Genomic DNA, 13,352 nt, shown 5'->3' with positions numbered 1-13,352 from the left:
ATCTGTGAATAGTAATTTTTTATAATTAAAAACTTTTGTGTAAACAGAATGAAATCAGAGTAGTTCATCTTTTTAACGGTCTTATTTGTTTTTGTCGAGTCAGTGACACTTTAAAATCGTCCTTCTTCATAAACTGCTGCCAAAAGTGACTGATAAGAGTAAAACTATTACCTCGGTTAGCGACTGCCAAACAAAGTCGCTGAGCGGCTGAATAGGGGAGCGGTTGTTGACGCGCTAGCTGATCAAAGCTGCAGTTGCAATGATTTTATTGTCAATATCAAAAGGCAAACAGTGTCCAAAAGCAGCATAAAAACGGATCCGTAGAATTAAACAGTGATCAAAGACAAAACATAGTGGTCAGCAAAAAGTACACAGTAAAAATGCCAGTGTTGAACTAACACCCGAAAGTGTCTATATGTGTCCAAGTCAGCAGGTCTTAAAGTAACACTTTTGAAAGTGTTTAAAGTTTGACACCCATTTTTTGTTAAATTACCATTGGTCTATAACACTGAAATGGGTTTAAGTTAAACTTTCCTTTTCTGTGTATTGTTTTGAATATTTTTCACTGGATTTGATTAATATTGACCCCTTGTGGGTCAATTATTTACTTTTTTTAACACCACATTATGTTTTGTGATCAACACTACACTGGTGTTACTTTTAATGTATTTTAACACCAGCACCGTTGTAAATGTTAATGTGACACTCTGTATTGTTGAATTTGACACCAACTGACTCGGACACATATAGACACTTTTGGGTGTTAATTCAACACTGGCATTTTTACTGTGTAGACCACCCCTATCACCCACTCACTGAAGTCACCAGGTGAGCAAACAGGTGATCTACAATCACTAATAACACCACGTGATCCCGGGCTACGCCTATCCACAGCAACCTCAGAGAACTGAAAAGCAGATCAAACTTCTGAAATCTTGCTTTTCGTGAGTGCCATTCTTGTGGATTATTCAGCTGAGAAATATTTCTGAGTGTCGAACTTTGGTGTCAAAAGCAAAAGTAGAGATAATTATTCATGCTTTTAATTCACCTTCATGTCTTGATTGTTGTAAAAGCATTTTTTTTGTGTGTGTGTGGTGAATCAGAAGGATCTTGACCTTCTCCCTTCAGATCAGAATGAGCAGAAAGGCTTTCAGCCAAAACACAAAAGCGGCAGCACATTACTTCAAATTGAATCTCTCCACTTTCGCTGCTGCTACATTCTATCTTTTATTCCACCATTTTAAATGTTTTAAAATGGTGGCATCCAGATTGTGGAAGGTGTTGATTCTCTAAATACTAATTTCTTTATTCAGCGTAAATATTTCTATGCGGCATAAAGTTATATATGCTGTTGCTGTTATCTTCTGTGTTCTTTGTTTTTGTTTTTATGGTAAAGCACTTAGTAGTTTTAGACCTGTAAAAGGCGCTACATAAATATAGTTTGCTTACTTACGTCAAGGCTAATGTACCCAGAACATTAACCTGATTGAAATCTCAGCAACATCTCAGCAACAATGGAAACACAGCTGGGTGAAATGTGCTGCATTGTGCCCACAGAAACCACAATGCAGCAAATATAAAAACTGAAAAATGTGGATAAAGCTATTTTCTTGTCGTCGTTTTTTAAATTACAGTAAAAAACTGAGACTAGAATATTGAAATAGCTGATAAGGTTTTATGTGGTAGGAGTTAGTTGTCATTATTGTAAAAAAAAAGCATCATAAAATAATAACATGGCCATTTAAAAAAAAAAAGTTCTTAATTTTTACAATTGCTAAACAGTATAAAGTTTGGTGCTCCGTACAATAAGATGACAGCATTAAGCATAAACATAAAATAGAGATATAAGAAAAATCCAAACATTACTGTAATAATCACATTTTAATATAGTTAGATAACATTTGTGATTTTTGGCACTTTCAGTCCTCCCTAAGATGGATAAATACTTACAAATGAATGGAAATTGTAAAGAAATCAGATAAATGAATCAAATCAAGTATTTAATGTAATTTAATTTAACAGAGCATGTTACTTAACATAAGAATATATTTTCACCCAATTGTATACAGGCCTGTCGCAATGAGCAATAAATCAATTACTTGCACGATAAATTAAAACAAACGCAACAATTTCCATTTGCATTATTTATTGTTTTTCTCTTTTCCGTCTTTCCACAAAAACCTGGATGATAAAAGTCTTAAGTCTAGTGCTTTGGTCTCAAATACCCTTTATCTTTTAATTTCGTTTACAGAAACTTCACAATTCAGTTTGTTGTTTATGTTGTTTTATTTTTTAAATATTTTTAAAATGTCTTCCAGTTCCAATGTTAAATGCTCGTTAGTACTTAAAGTTTATTGATCTTTGAGAATGTGTTTTTGCGTTATTGTAGCATTATATTACTTAAAAACAGTCTCAAAACATCAATAATTATTATTGACATAGAAATAACTTCTGGGACAATTTATCGTCAGGCAAACATTTTTTATGGTGTGTAATTTAACATTTATTCTTCCTCAATGCTTTAATTCTTAATACTGTGTCAATTTTGTGTTGTAAAAAAAACATGAACGCTAAAAAGTTATGCATATTAATAACTTAAGGACACGTTATATCACTTAATACATTTTTAAGTCATTATTATAATTTTGTCACTCTCAGTCCTCCATATAAACAAGCAAAACAAGCTTTTACAAAGTTCTAGAAGGAGAAATACATATCTAAACATTGCAACACATGTTCTCCGTGAAGCTGCAGGTTCCTGTCACTAAACGCGCCGTGTGTGTGTGTGCATGCGTGTACGCGTGTGTGTGCGCACGTTCGTGTGTGTGTGATGCATGTGTTTTCGCCCAGACTTTATCAGTGTTGTCCATCAGGGACGGGCAGCTGAGGTGTGCGGGTAAATGAGTATATCTTGATGTGGGCTCAGCTGTCGGGCCCATTACCTCTGGTACCTGGACAGGGACTATCAAGAGCGGGACTTCATCACCTCCTGCACATGTCGACACACACACACACACACACACACAGGCCCCATATCTGCTAACCTTGGCTAGATGGGATGGATGATTTGTTGCCACCTTGTCGAAGATTTCCTCCCCTCTTCTTCTCCGCTTCATCTTCCTTCCTCAGACGATTGAAGGAGCAACTTGTTTCCCAGATTTGGGAAAAGTAACAAATCAAATTAGCCTCCGTTCGGCTGAGCTGACTGCAGATTTTGGCTTGTTTTGCGGTGTGAGCCGGGTTTTCCTGGCAGGCCTGAGCCCACTGACCGTGGATGCATGACTCTGCGGCGGGATGGTGACTGAGGCAGATGTTTGGCTGTGTTACGGCCTCAGTAATAAGACAGACATGTGGCTGTGCTGGATCCAGAGGAGCAGGTGTTGCCACCACGCTGCCATTACCATCTGCGCTGATGAGATCTGGGACTCGGGCATGATAGATGTTACAGTGTTATTATCCCTTAAAGGGGGGAAAAAACATCAAACTAATAATTGCGCAAGCTGCTGAAGTCTGAGGCCCACTATAAAAATCTGGATATGTTAAAGAGTTACAGTATTGGGAGGCGATTATGTCTTCTTTTCTTCACTTTTGTGCATTCATGCTATTCAATTAAAATGCTAGAAATGTTCTAAATCCTTGGGTGGGATGAAAATCAGTGCAAAGCTCAAAACACAGAATATTTAGACATTTAAACTGAAACTGACAGAAACGTTTTTCATTTTTTTAACCTGTGCATGTCCGCCCTCCTGTCTTATGCCGCCCTGGGCCGCTGCCGACATCGTTTATATCAATAAGAGGTTCTAATTTCTTATATATGCACTCAAAAAAATCTCCTAAATGAAAAATTAAATCACTGTGAAAAATGTTGAATATTTAATTTTAACAAGTGCTGTAAAACTTTAATATTTTGAAAGGTGAACATGTAGTTTTATCAGTAAGTTCTGCTGCAGTCAGCCATTTGAGGACATTAATAATGCAGGTTTAATGTAGAAAATGTTTATTTATCTATTCTCAGTCCAAACTTTATGTCCTGGGGGCCAAAATCGTCAAGTTGAAAGCATTTATTCTATTTTATTTTTTTGTTAAATTTTTGTTAAATTTATGTGACATTTATGATCTTACTTGCTGAAATTGTAAAATAAGACATTCATGGTTTTACTGAAGCAAACAAAATGTACAAGTAATTACAACATACTCAGATTTATTAAGTTAGCTTAAATTACACTGTATAAAATTGCACAAGTTAATGTTATTCAATCAGGTAATTCAATGAAAACTAAAAATTTTTGAGTTTGCCTAAAAAAACAGTAAGCATAACGTAGGTTTTTACAGTAGAATTAAGTTACTGTTTTTATTGCAACTAACTCAAAATGAGCAACTTAGTGAAGTTGTGTAAATTTACGATGCACAGATTACACATACTAACGTTTTAAGTTTGGAGAATTTCATTTTTTAAGGCAATGAGCTTGCATAAATGTTTAAACTCCACTTACAGTGTTTTACAGTGTAGTGGTAATCTCAAGGTGAAAAAACAAACAAACAAAAAACAACAACAACTTGTTGAACTGCAGGGGCACATCTCCAATAAATAAATAATGTTCCCAAGAAACAAAACACTTAAATTGACATGTTCATTTTCTTTAATATAAATCTTGAATTAAATAAAAAAGAAATCCTGAAATAAATAAATAAATATTGTGGAAAAAAACATGAATATTTAAATGTTCTGTTTTATTTTATGGGAACATTTGTTTATTTAATGGAATATTTATTAATAAAATTTAAATAAAAAAAAACGTGAGGGGGAAAATAAGCATTCATATTTAAATGTTTTATTCCACGGGAATGTTTATTTATTTAATGAAAAATTTATTAATTCATTTTTAATAGCACTATTTATTTATGTTTTAATTAAATGGCTGTCCATGTTCACTGAGCCCATAAGTAGCTAAATGTACAAGACAACTAGCTAAGGAAAATCTAAAAAAGAAAAAAAAAATGAACGTGCGTGTTTTAAAACGTCCTCTGACGTCACGCTGATGCAGATGGATGCGCGTGGAGGAGAGGAAGGGAGGCATGGCGGAAAGAGAAGCTATAAAATAATAAAACTAAAACCCTGCCGGCTGTACATTTTTTCCCCCTCCCAGCCCTCAGATAAAAAACCGAGGCGGCCGGTCTGTTAACGGTGCTCGCCGTTAAAAACCCGCCGCGCGTCGGACGGGAAACGCGGCCGTATTGAGGTCAGAGGAAAGCGTTGCCAGGGTGACACCGCGGCGGCGGGAGCGCGCCGCTCGTTCGCGGGAGCCGGAGCGGTCGCGGCATCCTCAGCGGCAGCAGCAGCAGAAGAAGCAGCAGCAGCAGCAGCAACCGGAGCGCCGGGAAACAGATTGTCCGCCTGGATGAGCTCCGACAAGCCGACGCCTTCCGCCGGAGCTCCGCTGTGACGGGAAACTACCTTGGATTTACCGCCGGTGACTGAAAACGGGGAGCTACAGCCGCAGACAGACAGCTGAGACCGCCGCTCAGCCCAGGTGATGCTTCCCACAGAGGCAGGAATTATACATGTCATCATTACTAATCAGGAGTTTAGCTGCTAAATGTGCTTCCTGATTAGTTTTAAAGATCAAATCAAACGCGGATCCACTGAGGAGCGAGTCGATCTGTAGAGACCCGTTCATTTCTGTTTTTACCATGGGGTCCCACCTGCAGCTGGATTGAGAGAGGAAGAGCAGCCTAGATGTTGCATTTTTAGTTTACCTCCAGTTTTTTTTTTCAGTTTTTTTTTCTTTTTAATCTTGGATGAGGCACTTTTTTTTTTTTTTTGGCTGTTTGACTTTTTTTTTTTTTTTGTGGTGGAAGAGGAAGGAAGACCTGCAGCAGTGGCTCACAGATTAACAGGTAGGCTTACACTGACACCTGAATTTCTACATGTTTTCACAAAAAACGTATCAAGTTTTGGACTGAAACTAGTCGCTTAGGGGTTTGGGAATTGGAAGCAGCATGCAGGTGAGCTATTCCCCATAAATTAGAGGGGAAAAAATGCATCTGCTGTACCTTTAATTAGGCTGAGCTCATCTGCGTGCCTTCCTGCATCACTCAATTCTTTGCAGAAATCATGGTGGTCTGCTGTAATTGTTTGCAAAAAGAAGCAAAAGAAAACAACCCCAAACTATCCAGGGTAAACAGAGGAACATTTACAAGAGAACAGATGCACAAAAGCCTCCCTTCAACAGCTGAATCATTCCTCAACTTCATACGAGCGAAGCCTTCATTTGCTGTTTTCCACTCAGAGGAACCCTGCAGGAAACGCCACGGCCATGAGAACATGACACACAAATAAATGCACACACTGCAAGAAGAATAGGGCGCATTTATATGCTGCGGCTGCTGTTGTAGGGAGGAAGGTGGGGGACGAGGTGGGGGGTTGGGGGGAGCTGCGTTTGGATCTGCAGGGCCCTGCTGGATGGAGGAGCGGAGCCGGAACAAGCAGAGCTCTGTTCCCGGCTCTGGAGCGGGTGTTCTGGCAGCCAGCGGAGAGGAGCCGCTCCTCTGGCGTTAATGGAAGGAGATGGAACATTTTCAAAGCAGATGTCATTAGGGTCAACGTAGACAGACGGAAAAAAAAGAAAGAGGAGCACATTACTGCCAAAAAACTCTGGGATTTTAAGATTAATCTCACAGATTTTCTGGGGGAAAAATGGGGAAATTTGTGAGCCCGAAAAGTCAAAAATGTAATAAAAAAAAATCGCAGAAATTTTGATATTAAAATTTTACATTTTTGAGCTTGAAAAATTAAGAATTTGTTTAAAAAAAACAAAAACAGAAATATCTGAGATTAATATCAAAAATTGAGAGAAAAGGAGAAATTTGTGAGCTTGAAAGTCAGAAATCTGATATAAAAAAATAAATCTGAAATTTGTAGATAAATCTCAGAAATTTTCTAGGAAAATGAAGAAATTTATGAGCCTGAAATGTCAAATAAAATTTGGCAGAAAAATTTGTAAGTTCATCTCAGACATTTTCAGGAAAAAATATGGAAATGTGAGCTTGAGAAGTCCAAAATTTTATTGAAAATATTCAGAAATTTTTGTGTCAGTCTCAGAAATTTTCTTGAAATAACTGGGAAATTTCTGAGGAAGAAGAGATGAAAATTTGGTAGAATCTTTTTTAGAATAATTTCAGAATTTTTCTAGAAAAACCTGAAAATTTCTGAACTTGAAAAGTTTAAAATTCATGTGAAAAAAAATCTGAAATTTTGAAAAAAAAAAAAAAAAAAAGATTTTCAGAAAAATATGGAAATATCTCAGTTTGAAAAGAGAAAAAAATTGAAAATAAAATGAAATTGTGAGACTGCGCTCAGAAATGTCAGAAAAAATTGAAACTGTTGAAACTCAGAATTTAAAACAAATTCTAAAAAATTTATGAGATTAGTCTCAAACTTTATGATTTTTGTTCTTGCAAACATTTGACTTTTCAAATCAGAAATTTCCAAAACAAAAAAAAAAATTTGCCTCAAAATCTAAGGTTTTACTAGGAAATTTTCTAATTTTCAAGCTCAATTTTTTTCTTTTTTTTTCTTGGAAAATTTATGAGATTCATCTCAACGTCTAAAGAAACTTTTTAAAGAAATTTTTGAATATTTTTCCCTAGAACATTTCTGAGATTATCCTTTAAATTTCTAATTTTTTCTAGCAAATGTTCAACTTTTCAAGCTTAGACATTTTTATGTCTTCCAGAAAATATCTGAGCTTAATCTCAAAATTTCTGAGTTTTTTTTTCTAGCCAATTTTCTGAGTTTTTAAGATCAGAAATTTCCTTTTGAGCGTTTTGGCAGAAATGTTCTCCTCCTGTTCTATCTAAGGTGGCTCTGATTCTCGGCCGTAGTTCCTGAACTTTAGGGGTCTAGAGTCTCCCAGAGACGTCCGTCCCTGCAGGTATGGAAGCCGATATCGATGGAGGGGAATCTGAGGAGATTGCTGCGCTGCAGGCGGTTTGCTAAGCAGCTAACAGATGCAGTCGGGCGTCGTGATGGGCGATGAAACGACCGACCCAAACCGCCGTAAATGGCCTGAGCGTCTCTGCTGCTCTCAGCCCTGCCGCCCCGTTCGTTTGCTGCGGACTTGCAGGTGACAGCTGGTTGGTCTGGAAGAGAGGCAGAGATCTGGAGGATTGTGACGGATGAGTGTTGGAGAAATTAAATTCTTGTTTGGATGAATTAGCGACGCCGAGAGCGGGTCCTCAGGGAGGGGCTGCTGTTCATTTCTTCCGCCTGGCAGGAGAAACTAAATGGGGAATGTTTGCTGGCACCCCTGGCAACAATGTAAAATGAATGTGTAGCTTAATTTCACACTGAAAAATTAAGTTAGGTCCAACTTTAAATAGGCCCACAGCACCACAGATCCTCTACTGTACTTAACAGTGGTGCTAAGCTGCTTTTTCACCAATTTATTCCTCAATCTTAGATCTGACAATAGGAAATGCTTCCAGCTAAAAGCTCACATTTTATTGAACTAACTGGCTCCTGAACAAGTGTTTGGCAAATGATGTCTAAATCAATTCAGTTCAATTCAATAACACTCTATTTACTAAGTGGGTGACTTCTAAAGCCAACTGGGGCAGTGAATTTTATTTAAGGGCATCATTTCAATTCAGTTAAATTCCCTAAGGGAAATGAAATCCGGTCATAGGTCTTATTTTTTAAGCATTTTCAGAGTCGCTGTGATTCGCAGTAGCAGTCAGTCTGCAAACAATCCCCAAGAGGCCTCTGACTGAAGACTTTAGCATGTGATAACAGCAGAAACGATATTCCCCAGTAAAACGTCCTGATGACACCAGCAGTTGTTGGAAAGCATTGCTAATCCGTCTCATTTGCTTTTGCTTCTTCTTTGTAAATCTTTACGTTTGGTTGGAAACGTGTTCAGAGAGATGCTGGAGTAGGGGATAAGATTCTCTCCCATTATAATCGATTGAGAAGATCTCCTCTGAGGTTTGGGGTCATAGTTCAGGGGTTATTTAGTCCCACTTGTTAAAACAATTACATTGTTTCCGTGGTTACGCATTGTAACAGATCACAACAGATGTCCGAAAGCCAAAAAGTCAAAAAGTCAGAAAGCCAAAAAGTATCCCCGGGGATGTACAAAGTACCGGGGATACTTTGTACATCCCCGGTACAAAGTATGGAAAAAAAAGGTTGCTATGGAGATTTTTTTATTTATTTTTTACCATTCAGCTCACCGAGCATGCTCACAAAAATAGTCACAGTTAAGCTTTGATGAGTAAAAATGTTCTTGTCACCATTTTCTGACTTCTTATGAAGATTAACATGCAGCTCGCTCGCTTGTCTTTCCTATTTTGAAGAGCATGATGTCATAATTTTACCCCATGATAACAGGAAGCCATAATTTGCTAATTCAAAATTCATATAAACTCCTAAGTGAAAAGTAAAGAAGGAATAAAAACGCTTCATTTGTGTTTGTTCTAGATTAATTGTCCCATCAATCAGCGGTTTTGTCAAATGTATATTTTTCCTGTTTCATGCAATTAATTACGTCAAACGTTGGATTTCCTCCTAAGATGTTTTCCTGAATCCTGAGTAATTGTGGCTGATTGAAAGATCTGCGATGTCCATGAACTGCACAGCTAGATGGAAATGTATTTTTCTGCGAAGTGAAAAAAAAGACTGTTCGCCAATTCATGTAGAACGAGTTATTTCAGAATAATTCAGAGTGAGTGCACTTGTATTAAAGTAAACACTCTGCAGAAAAATGCTTTCACTTGTAGGCCAACACCTCTTTCAGCGCCGCGCTACATCACCGAGAGCTATTTGCATAAAACCCTCTGGAAGGTGAAGCATCGCACAGCAATTGCGGGTCTCTTGGTGTGAATGCAAACAGGAAAAACACGGCTAACCGTTTGCTGGGGGAGAGTTTGGGTCCAACCAGCAACGGGCGACAGGAAGTAAAAAAAAAAAAAAAATGGTTTTATGACGTCTGTAGGAGTTGGTTTTCCTTTTTTGGCAGCAGAGTATTTTCATTTCTCCAGTTATTACAAATGCTGATTTGTTTCAGCCTGCAGTTCGTTTTATTTGTTTTATTCTGGTTTTTACATCACAGAGCAGTGAAGGATTGTGAGTTTATTTTAAAAAAATCATTAATTGTTTTTATACTGTTTTGCAAAAAAAAAAGCTTTCATGTTTAGATCAATGTTTTTTGTAGTGAAGATTATGAAGTAGCGCATTTGTACGGAAGAGGGTGAGAACCAAAAGTATTCTCACTCTAATTTAGAAATCTTGAATTTAAACTCAGAATTCTGACTTCAATCTCAAAATCTTAACTTGTTTTCTCGCAATTTTGAATTAATTTTTAAAATTCTGACTTTCTGTAGACAATTTAGACTTTATTCTTAAAATTCCCAAAAATCTGATTTTAATCTCATAATTCTGATTGTTTTCTGACAATTTTGACTTTAGTCTCAAAGTTCAGATTTTTCTCAAAAATTAACTTACAACTCAAAATTCTGATTTTAATCTCAAAGTTCAGACTTTAATCTCATAATTCAGATTTTTGTTCTCACAATTTTCTCTTTTGATCTCAAATTTCTGACTTTAATCTCATAGGTTAGACTTTTTTTTTCTCAGATTCCGAATTGAATTTTTTTAAATTACCTATGCACTATCAGGCACATCTGGCATTAAAATTCAAATTTGAGAGATTTTCAGTTTAGATAAAATGCAGATTTACAAATCCTCTAAGAAGAAATAAACCGTTGTGCGATTATTTTTTTATGCTTTGATCTAAACCATTGCAGCTCTGGCTAGCTTTGTTTAGGGTTGTCCTTCTGGAAGGTTTCCTTCATGGATGGCCATGCTCCTCCGCCATCCTTCTTTGAATCCTCACAGCATGATGCAGCCACCACCATGCCTCACTACTGTTTCCTACTAATTTTCCATTTAGGATCTTCTTCCTTCTCATGGATTTTGATTTCGACCATGCATGCTTCTTTCTCAGCGATCTGAAGCAGAGTTGAACCATGATTTGCATTTCCTGGACAGCTCAGTCCGACTCCTTCCTTGCCTTTGAGTCTGATGTGTTCATTTGGTTCTCGTCTCCATCTGTTTGTGGCAGATTCATTCATTAGGTTCAAAGTGAACCTGGCCGTTTCCTTCCATTCTTGGAGCAAATGAACACTCCTTTGTTGTGCTGTTTCTATAGCAGCGCCTCTTAGGAAGAAGAGTCCTCGTATAGATTTCAAATCAGAAGTTCATTTTTGTTTCATTTGGTCCGTGTGCGTGTGCGTGTGTGTGTGTGTGTGTGTGTGTGTGTGTGTGTTCATCTGACCGTACATCGGTTGACTGCAGTGCTGCAGCGTTTCTTACTCGACAACACGAATATCTTCATGATTCCCTTTGGAGAATCACTTTTCCCAGCATGAGAGGAATCATCTGTGATGGGATTGTTCTGTTGTGACATTGGTAATGTTGACTTCTGGTCACATATACATGCTGACTACAGTCACCATGTGGTTATGTCACTAATTTCTGTTGCTCTTTTTGATAAAACTGAGATGGCTCGTCTTTCTCATGAGGAGAGTCGTTCCTTTACCTCTTCTCAAGTTTTCCAAAGGCTCATTCATACCAGCCCTGTGTAATCTGGTTTAATCTCCTAAATCGTTTGTCTAGATAGTTTGGTTAGTTTGTGGAGGTATGAACCCAGAATCGACCAAACAAAGCAAAGATTTGTCTGCCTAAAAGCCTCGCTCTCAGTTTGGTTGAAGTGAACTCTGACGCGGTTTGGAAGTATATGTGAACGCCAAGTGGACTGGAAACCGCTCCAAAAGCAGGAAGTGGACTACATTGCAGGGCATTCTGGGTAAATACAACCAAATACTACCTGTCAAGAAACAAATTTGGTGGGTGATAAATTGTCCCAGAAGTTACCGCAATAAATAACAATATTGTTGTTTTTAGACCACTTTTAAGTAAGATAATGGTAATGGCATAATTATGCAATTACGCCGTCTCAGAGATCAATAAACTTTAATTTCTGATAAACATTTTTCTCTTGAAACTGGAAGACATTTTAAATATCCACGATAAATAAACAAAGCAGCAAATAAAATGAATACTGAAGTCTCTGTAAGCCTTTTTGTCTTTAGACAAAAGAGACACGCAAGAAAAATAATCAATTATGCCATTGAAAATTCTTAACCTTTTTAATTTATTCTATGGTTAGCTGATTTATTGCGACAGGGTTACAAAAAAGAAATCCTACAACCGCTAAAATCTGATGCTAATCCATTTTTGTTTACATTTTTGTGAAGAAGGAAGTTGCGCTCAGACTCTTTTTCAGAGGTTTTTGTGTCGTTTTCGTCAGTATTTCCTGCTGCAGCGCCGCCACAGGCGAGGAGGGGAACAGGTTTTTTAAAGGGTTTGGTTTGTTTGACACAGTGCAGTGTGAAAGAGAACCGCACCAACTGAAAATGCAACAAATGTTTCAACTTTGGTCCCCAATCGAACTGATTTTACTGAACTATCAGAAGTAAAAACACTCATTTTTACATTTTCCTTCCACTCGATTATTATGCAAAACTTTGTGACAGTCTGTCACGTAAAATCTCAATAAAATCAGTTGGGTTTGTATTTGACAAAACCTAAACAGGCAACATAAAAGCCAAAGCAGAGACGCCTAAATCACCCAGATCACTGCGATGTTGACGGTACAGGTGGGTTACAGCTCAGCCGCTCCTCCTCATGTATACAGAAAAAGCTTCCAGAGATTAAAATCGTTATTTGTTCAAAAGATATAAATAAATCTGCAGGACTACAATGGGATTTGACGAGTCCTGAACAGAGAGCACGGAAACAGATTTAGCTGAATCAGCCGTGGTTGGAAATAGCAGCAGCCCGGATTAAATACATCCTGCTCTCTTGCCAATCAGATTGACGTAACGCGCAGAATCCGTGTTGCTCGGAGCTTTGCAGCTCATCCCTCTTGCCAGCTGGGTGACTTCCCTCCATTTTCATTTTTTTATTTGAACGTCCACCTGTATCAATCACGTTGGTGGCTTTTTATATAGACGTCTTCATGGAGGTAGTAAATGAGCTCTGGTATTGACAGCGTCTCAAGGTCAGTGATATGTCTTAAAAACAAAATCTCCAATCCTTTTTTCACACCAATCCAATTTTAATTGATTTTTTTTCCTTGCTTTTTTTTCTAAAAATGAAATCGCAAATGACAATTTCATTTGCGATTTCATCATACATCAACTCTTTGGTTTTTCTTTAAAAAAATAAAATAAAATCTGACAAACTGAAAATTGAATTTTTTTGTAGCAAATTTCTGACTTTTTAAATT

The 13,352-nt window shown here is 37.4% G+C and overlaps 1 protein-coding gene across 2 annotated transcripts in view; it reads left to right on the top strand.

The window, feature by feature from the left end:
• The first annotated feature begins 4,944 nt into the window (after positions 1–4,944).
• The window catches only part of nlgn2a (neuroligin 2a), a 249,000-nt gene continuing 240,592 nt past the window's right edge, over positions 4,945–13,352 (top strand). The window contains exon 1 of one of the 2 annotated variants that reach the window (XM_008435581.3): positions 4,945–5,898. The gene's annotated coding sequence lies outside the window, so the exon portion shown is untranslated. The remainder of the gene's footprint in view (positions 5,899–13,352) is intronic. The other variant, XM_008435578.3, reaches the window with a different exon arrangement.

This window comes from Poecilia reticulata, chromosome 18 (assembly GCF_904066995.2).
Source record: "Poecilia reticulata chromosome 18, P_reticulata-male-v2, whole genome shotgun sequence".
Lineage (NCBI taxonomy): Eukaryota > Metazoa > Chordata > Actinopteri > Cyprinodontiformes > Poeciliidae > Poecilia > Poecilia reticulata.
Note: the sequence above shows the minus strand (reverse complement) of the source record. Positions and strands in the feature narration are given on the sequence as shown.